This window comes from Gymnogyps californianus, chromosome 5 (genome assembly GCF_018139145.2).
Source record: "Gymnogyps californianus isolate 813 chromosome 5, ASM1813914v2, whole genome shotgun sequence".
NCBI lineage: Eukaryota > Metazoa > Chordata > Aves > Accipitriformes > Cathartidae > Gymnogyps > Gymnogyps californianus.
The window spans coordinates 59,569,370-59,577,896 of record NC_059475.1 but is presented as its reverse complement, the minus strand read 5'-3'; the positions used below and the strand labels follow the sequence as shown (position 1 = coordinate 59,577,896).

Genomic DNA, 8,527 nt, shown 5'->3' with positions numbered 1-8,527 from the left:
TAAAACACCTACCATTTTCATGTTGGAACAAAGCAACTTTTATAACCTCATAGTGCCATCTGCTTGCAATGCCCAAACTCATGATACATCAATGTTTCCGTTATCAAGCTTTATGACAAGGGGTTTCCCAGTTCAGCCATAAAAAACTCTGATTCAGTCCAAATGTTCAAGTATTTCTCTTCTTAAATCAAAACCCCTCTCCCTAATCACAATAAATAACATTTACATCTACGTCAATCCACACGCGATGTATGGATTGCCATTTACAGACACTTTTAACCAAATGGCTCATTTTATAGGACAACATACAGTATATGCTATGATCTCTTTAGTTCTAAGAAAGTCCAACAATCAGTTTACCCTTTAAATCCAAGCTTCTATGCAAGTTAGTAGCTATTTTAAATACAGATTTTTACTAGCTATTTCAAATTATACTACTTCATTTGTCTAAGCTAAATACCACTAGTACACCTTCACATCATACACTAAACTCCTTTTTGGTCTATGAATGCAAGTTCAGATTAGTGCACAATAACGCTACATGCATTCTACGGGACAAACCTGCAAGGAAAAATACACAGTTCTATTGAAGAAATAAAAAATGCACGAATTACAATATACAAGGCTCGGTTAGATCTCAACAAGCTAGAGAAGTCACTGACCCAAGGCGACTGCAAATTTCAAATTGTATCATTGGAACTTCCCACATTTTACTACCACAGAAAAAAATGAAAAATGTCCTAATGCATGGTAAAGATCCACACAGAGGTGCATGTACAGTCTTTCACGTCACACACAAGCTCAGATCAGCAGAACGTGAGATTATGCCTCTTAGCATCAATACCATTTCTCTTGGTTTTCCGCAGATAATTCAGATCTTAGACACTTGAAGATACAAATAAATCAAGATGTAAATGCCTTACCTTCCTATTTTACAAGCCACTGCAGTTCTCAGATTATGAGTCAGTCATAGGTTCATCTGCAGAGGAATGACTCAGTATAAACTTTTAAACACTCGTTATTTTTTCTAACCTACAACACGGCAATTAATTTAACATACTAAAACGCTCTGTTGCGAATCAGCGCATAAAATGAATGGCGTGAAAACAAAACACTTTCCTTTCCACTCACGCCAGGCAGACGGGCTTCTAGCGCAGGGCCGTTGTAGGCAGTCAGACTTTACACAAATATAACTCCTTCCGCACCGATCAGCGGCAGCTCCGTACCAACGGCACAGGATTTTCCCCGGCGGCGACCGCCGAAGCCCCCATTGCACGGGAGCCGAGGGGCCGCCGGCGCAGGCACCGCCACCGCGGCGCAGAGCGGAGCCGGAGCCGCCGCAGAGGGCAGCCTCGGGAGGTGCAAAGTTGCGGGGGGCCCCGCGCTCGGCACCCAGCCGCGGCGGCTGCCGGCAGTGCCCCTTTAAAGGCCGTCGGCCCGCCCCCAGCACTGCATATGGAGGGAGCCAGGAGCGGAGCGAGGCTTCTGCATTCAAACGACACATCAAACGCCGCAAGCGCCGCCGCGCCGCCCGCCCGCCGCCGCACGGCTCCGCTCCGGCCTGCCGGCCGGCCTCGCCTCTCCTTCCCTCCCCGACACGCACACGCACACACACACACCGCGGGGCGGAGTGGGGGAGAAAGCAAGGGGCGGGGGGGTAGGGATGAGGGGAGGCAGAAATAAGTAAGTGAAAAGGGGGCACCTGCAAAGCCCTGGAGTGTGAGTGCGTCCGGGCAGGCAGAGTCCACGCCGCCCCCGCCGGAGGCTGATCTATCCCCGGGCACCAGCCGCCGCCAAGGTCCCGGCAACAGGCTGCGGGTGAAGCGCGCTCGGCCCCTGCCTGGTACCAGATGCCTCGTATCAGCGCCGCGCCGCCGCCTTGCCCCCCGCCGGCTCCGCGGGAGCACACCCCCACCCCCCCGCACCCCCCAGCTCTCACCGCCCGCCCAGCCCCGTCCCTCTGCCTAGGGAGCCCGACTGCGGGCAGGCGAGCCCGGCCGGTGCCGGAGCCCTGAGCGGGAGCCGCCGCCACGGCGGCGGTGAAGCGCTTCCCCCCCACACCCCCCCCCCCCGCCCTTCGCTGCCGCACCGCGCCGCTTCCCGGGGCGCACCGAGCCCCGCGGACGCCCTACCTGCGAGCGTGTGAGGGGAGCGGGGCGGCGGGCAGCAGCTGGAGCCCGGCGAAGGCGACCGCCAGCCCGACGGAAAGTCCCTGCCGCTCTGCGCCGTCTCCCCCCGCCCCGCACTTCCTCTCCCGCCCGCTCAGGCTGGAAATCCCCGGCGAAGCCCGCTGCTCTCCCGGCTCCTCCTCACACAACCGAGGGGCGGGCCCGGCCGAGCCGCTCAGCGCGCAGGCGGCAGCCGGGGGCCGGGCCTGCCCTGCCCGCCTGCCCCGGCTGCACCTGATGCCGCCGTTACCCCCTCCCCCCTCCCCGCCGCCGCGGGCACAACCCGGGGTGCAGGGCCCCCGCGCTCGCCGCCCGGCAGGCGGAGCCCGTCCCGCCCGGCGCCTGCCGGTCCGCCGCAAGCGGCGAAGGGGGCGCGGGGTGGGCTGTGAGGAGACGGCGCGTCCCGCTCGGGGCGGGGGGGGTGGTGCCGGGGGAGCCGTGCCGAGGCTCGCCCTGCCGCTGCGGGGGCTCGGCCTGAGGGCGGGCGTTGCCGCGCCGGCCCGACCGTTGGGGCGCGGGGGATGGCGCCGGGACGTGGGGCGCCGGGAGAGAGGGATCGGCGCGGCGGAGAGCCGCTTGCTTCCCCTCTCCGCCCCGACGGAGGTGCGAGCAACCCGGCACAAAGGGTCGCCTCGAACACAACAGCCTTTATTTAAAAAAAAAAAAAAAAAAAAAAAAAATGCCACTGGGAAAAAGGGGAGGGAGGAAAAACCGCGGGGGGAGGGAGGAGAGGGGGAGAAGAGTCTGGAAAAGATCAGAAAAGAGCAACGAGCCAGAGCCGTTCGCCCCCCGGAGAGGCCGGTCGCCTCACGGGGGCCCGCGCCGGCTGTAGGCGCGGAGCGGCCAACCGCAGGTGGCAACCCCGAGTCACCGGCCGGCGGGGCGGGGGGGTGCGTTCCCTTCCCCGGCGTCCCGAAGGCGCGGAGGTGCGAGAAGCACCCGTCTTCCCTCCTCAGGCGGCTCTCCCGGCAGCGGGGGAAGGGGGGCGGCGCTGACACCCGATAGAACCTGTCGCTCCGGGCGGCCAGGTTAAGTAAATGCCTGTATCGGGCTCCGCTTGTATCGCGGCATGTCCCGGTCAGGGCAGATGCCCGGCCGGTACCGGCGGCCTCGCTTTTACGCGGGGCAGCGCTGTGCGGCTTGTCATGTCCCCGCGGCCTCACCGGGCAGCTGGGAGGGGAGGGGGAGAGGCGGCTCTGGCGCAGAAGCGGCGCAGGGGGGGGCTCAGCCGGAGCTGGGAGGGGGGCTCCGCCGGAGCCGGGGGGGGGGGCTCAGCCGGAGCCGGGGGGGGCTCAGCCAGCGCCGGCGGCAGCGCGGGCCGGGGTCGGTTGGCGGAATTGCCGCACAGGGGCCTTCGGAGCTCCGGGTGCAGCGATGGGGCTGGTAGGTCAGGGAGCCGGGAGAGCCGGAGCTGTAAGGAATGTGCGGAGCTGAACACGGAGAAATGTGTGGTGTTTGGCTAATTTCAGTGGGATGAGGTCACCATCCTTTTTGGACGTTGTTTATCGAGGGATCACTAGGGAGGAACACTTGGATGCGTGATCCTGAACGGACAAGCTTTGCGTCATAGTTGCCGCTTACAGCATCTCCCCGCGTCCCGAAATCCGTCCTGACCCTCTTCGGTCTTCATCCCCCGGATCTCTGTAACGCCCACGCCAACCTGCCCTGCAAAACCAAACATCTCTAGCTCCGGCTGTGTCCTCACCAGCCCCTAAAATACGAAGCTTGGCTCACACTGCTAATTCCCCCCTTGTGTGCTGTTTTTTTCCTCACCCCACTCCTCTGCTTTCTCTCTCCCCCCCCCTCTCCCGCCTTTTGCTGCTGTCCCCAGTAAGAGGCTGGCTTAGCTGTCAAGACAACTGCGCCTTTTGAAATGATGCCGTGAACCTGCGATCAGAAAGACAATCTAAGACCGATGTCTTAAATGTTCCCATCACTTGTTCAAGATTGCTTAGCTCTGGACCAGCTGATAGGACTGTGCACCAAGCCCGGATTTCTCCAGTGGCAGGGCTGCGAATAAGTTTCTATCAGAGACAAACCTGCAATTTCCTTCTTTGCCACTCTTTTTGCTGTTGTATGTGTGTCCTCTTGTTTTGCCCTAAAAAAAAAAAGGAAAAAACATAATGGGATTCCAGTGCCTGTAGCTCTAGCAGCTGTACTAATGTATTCTTCCTCCAAAAGAGACAACAAATTCTTACACCATCTAAAAGATGTCAGAAGCTTTCCCACGTTTAAAAATGTCTGTAGCCGAAGGGATAAAGTGTTGATCTAATCTAATGCAGTATCTACCATTTCAAGTGCTTTGGTAGTTTTTTCTTTTTCCATATCACGACTACAAGATTTTAAAGATACAGTTATTACAGCGAGATATGTCACCAATGTCTTGCTTTAACTGGTTTGGAATTTCATATTATAAGCAACGTTTTCACTGGGGCTTGAAACGCTGTGTCTCAATGCTGCTGCTACGTGCTGCACACCACTGCTTAGCAGTAATGTTTACAATATAGTTGTTGGAGGGGTAGCTACTTAGAACAACAGAAATAATGGTAAAGACCATGGAGTAACTCTATATTTTAGTAAAATGGTTTGAAGAAATAAAATAATAGGGCATTACATTGGAAAATTACATGAGAGTGAAGAATTAAAAAAAAAATCCACCAAGAGAAGGGTGGTAATCCATTACAAACTTGGACAGGGGTAGTTATCTCCAAAAACTATGGGGAAGATATAGAAAAGCAAATATCATGTGATTATGGGAAACTGTAATTTCTCAGATACAGACTGGAAAATACCACTGGGAAATGGTAGGGCTTAAATGTTCTCGAGTGTCGTAGAAACTCGATTTCTCAAGCAAACAGGGAGTGAGTCCATGAAAGAGGATGCTATTTTAGGCCTAGTATTAATAAGCGGCAAGGACCTTGTACAAGGCTGTGGTACTGAAACTAATCTTGAACTGAGTGATCACAGACTAATCCGGCTTATGTTAAACTGCAGGAGGGACAAATGTAGATCTTTGTCTAAGGCCTGGAATCACAGAACAGCAAACTTAAGAGAAATGGAGGAAATTCATGAGGTTGACAGGACAGAGGAACCCGAAGATGATTTTTACCCAGAGATATTGAAAGAAGCTGGTGAAGGAAATTACAATTGCCAAAGCAAGGATTTGTTCAAGATTAGTAGTAGTACCCTGTGCCTAAAACACTCTATAGTGATAGGAGAAAGGTGGTGATGCTGGTAGCCTTAGGCCTACTCGTCTGACCTTACTATGTGGGTGAGTTCCTCCATGAGAAAATGACTGCGAGCTGCCAGCGGGAATAGCTGTGGAAAAGGCTTATGTGAGTCTGTGATGCACAAAGCGGGGTATTTTTAGTAGAGAGAGGGAAGTATTAATATGGCTTTACTAAGGACCCTTGTTTGGAAAATTATGTCCAGTTCTGGTGACTTACAATCAGAAAAGATTGACTCAGGTCGCCACAGGTGCAGAAGAGGAATACTGGGGTGGCGGGGGAGCAGAGATCCCATTGAACAGGAGCTGCAAGCAAGCAAGCTTGGCTTCCTTAGCTAGCCAAACAAAGCCAAAACAGCGTGATGATTCACTGTAAATACATTCAAACAGTAAATATCAAGGAAGGAGAACTATTTAAATTAAAGAATTGTACTAGCACGAGGGTGTACGGTTATAAATTGGTCATGAGGTCACCTAGACTGGAAAGCTTTCTAACCATTCCAGGAGCAAACAAACAGTACTCTAGGCACAAGCACCTAAATTATTTTAAATCAGGGCATGATACTTCAGTGTGTCCAAGGGAGACTTAAAGGGGACTGAGCTGCTGACCTTTGGCATTGTACTTCGACCATTCCCAAGCTTCGGGGCTTCTTCTGGTCCTCTACCCCATCTGCATTTGGCTTGTGAGGGTTTTTTCAACTGCCTCTGAAGCACTGGAAATTAGTCAGAGACAGGATGTAGAAAGGACACTGGTGACATTAAATCATCAGGTGGTTTGTGGTGCATCTTGCTCACAGGCGTACAGCTGAATTGATTGCCAGATTTGGGTCACAACTGAACCTTTTCCCTCAGGTGAGCCTGGCAAAGGAGTGTTTTGCCTTTTTTCCCCCTGCCACTTTCTCAGAATCTTCTGGGAGATTTATTTGGTAAATATCTTGTTGCAGGGGTACTAGTTATAGTCTTCTGTGATATTGTGCTTGAAAGGTTTGGTCTTTTACTGCAGCTCTTAAGTTTATTACCTGATTCTGAAAAACGTTTTGTGACCGTCAATGAGTAGGGGCTGCAGGAAAGGTATTCCGTGAGACCTCCTGAACACAATGGCCATTGTGTAGTTGTAGAAAGGGATCATTTCCAGTCCTATCTTCCCAAAAGTGGCATCAACAGGTTATTTTTAATGCTGGCAGTAAACCTGGGGGGGGTGAGGGGGGGGGCAGCAAACCATTGTTTCTTGTGTGAATTGGCTTATTGCAATCAACAGTCATTCAGCTGAACATTTGTAATTGGTAATGATACCGTACACCGTTATTAGCCCTGCTGTTTCAGGTGCAGTTTGGCACTGCTTCTGTACACAATGCTAACTCTAAGCGTTGTGATTTGTGTGCGTTGTGTGTGCCTTCTCCACAGTTTCTGCAGAAGGTGGTTGTGTTTCGTTCCTAATCGATAGCTATTGTGGGTCTGAGCAAGACTTAGCAGGACCCAGTTTCTGCATTTCCGGCACTGAGGCAGCTTCTTGACTTGCAGCTTCCTCATCCTGTGCTTTGGATTGAAGATGCTTATTAACAGAATAATAAAATCATTACATTTATATTCCTTGTTATTGCTGAAGCACAGCCCAAGAGGACCTGTGTCGTGGGAATACACATTCATTTATTGCATCCTATACATGAGATAAAGATTCCCCGGGGTTTATTTCAACTGCTACTAAGCAATAATGTCTAATGTGATAGCCCACTTGCTTAAGGAAAAAAAAGACTTCCCCTGCCCAAGCGGTGATTTTCTACTTTAAATTCCTAGAAAGTGATGGCTTTCTAAATGACAAGCATTTGAGGCGAAACATTCCCCAAGTCTTCCAGAAGTTAGTTATATATGCCTTTATGAGTATGCTATGTGACATTTTTCCTTTCTTTCTAGCTAATTGTAATTCCCAAGTCAGCTTATAGATCTGCTTCACAATTGACAAGAAATATTAGTATGGCATATCACAACTGTGTCTCAGTAATCTTAGGGCCTTCTTACTCTCTTGTTGAGACTATTAAAAATATATTGAGGTCCCCAGGCTCCCCTACCATCAAGACTGCCATTGTGCCTGTGCCAAATTGACTCTGGAGTCAAATGAAATTTTTGAGTGCATGTCAGTGGATTTCCAAAGAGGCCCGTAAAGTGTTTCACGTGAACTCTAAGCTGTACCTGGAAAAAGAGACAAGATACGGTTCCACAGCAGGGAATTACTAGAGCATAGCAATGCTTCCACTGTACGTATGTCTCTCAGTATGGCTGCAAAATCAGAGCTGTGATGGGAAGAGTGCAGACTCAGCAAGACCAGCTTTCCACCATATGGAGATTTCCCTGTGACAGCTGAATCTGAATATAACCGGTAAAAGCATCTTAAAGGCTGCTTTGTGCCTTTTGAGCAGCACAAAGCAGCTTTATCAGGAACAAGGATTTGGTCCAAAAGTTTTCCCCAGACACAAAATGTCAGTTATTATACTAGTTTGTAACTAACGACTGCAAGGATTCTGTTGAATACCTGGCAAAGTAAAAGGCTGACATGAATATAACAGCTGTATTGATTTATCCAGATGCCCTCATTTTCTGGATGATACATCTGTTTCTGAAAATATCCTCAGGATCTTTTCTCCATCAAGAATCTCAGAATCTAATCATATAAGAGGAAAAAGCCTTACCTAATATTGGCAGAAAGACCAGATGAGTATACTTTCAATGCTGAGAATTGTTCATTATTGTAGGAATTGTTATTGGCTCTTCGCAGTAATCAATAATAGCTGTTTCTTCAGGGTGACGTAACTATTTTTACTTTCACCTTTTCTGCGTGTAGTCATGGGAACACAAACGAACCTGTGAGAATCAGGCTTAGGAACAATGTGAGCATTTGAGGCAACTGGGAGGTGGTCATTGAGTCTCATCACTTTCCTGGCTTCCAGCTTAGCTGTGTGCCTTACCTCCAGTGCCATCAGAGCCTCAGAACAGATTTGTTTCCAGTTGTGCCAGCTGAGAGGCTTTTTTTTCCCCCTTTTATTGACACTGCTCTAGCAAGTTCTAAAGGGAGATTTCAGGGTATTCTTGAAGGTTGTTTGAGCCTCTGGGTGTTCTTTTGTTATAAGTCAACCGTCTG

At 50.8% G+C, this 8,527-nt stretch overlaps 1 long non-coding RNA gene across 1 annotated transcript; it reads right to left on the bottom strand.

Annotated features, from left to right (window-relative positions):
* Window positions 1–923: 923 nt before the first annotated feature.
* On the bottom strand, window positions 924–2,194 carry LOC127016709 (uncharacterized). Its single transcript, XR_007766514.1, has 3 exons — window positions 2,133–2,194; window positions 1,703–1,840; window positions 924–979 (listed from the first exon to the last, which is right to left on the bottom strand). It is a non-coding gene; the product is annotated as an uncharacterized LOC127016709 (long non-coding RNA).
* Between the last annotated feature and the right edge of the window lie 6,333 nt (window positions 2,195–8,527).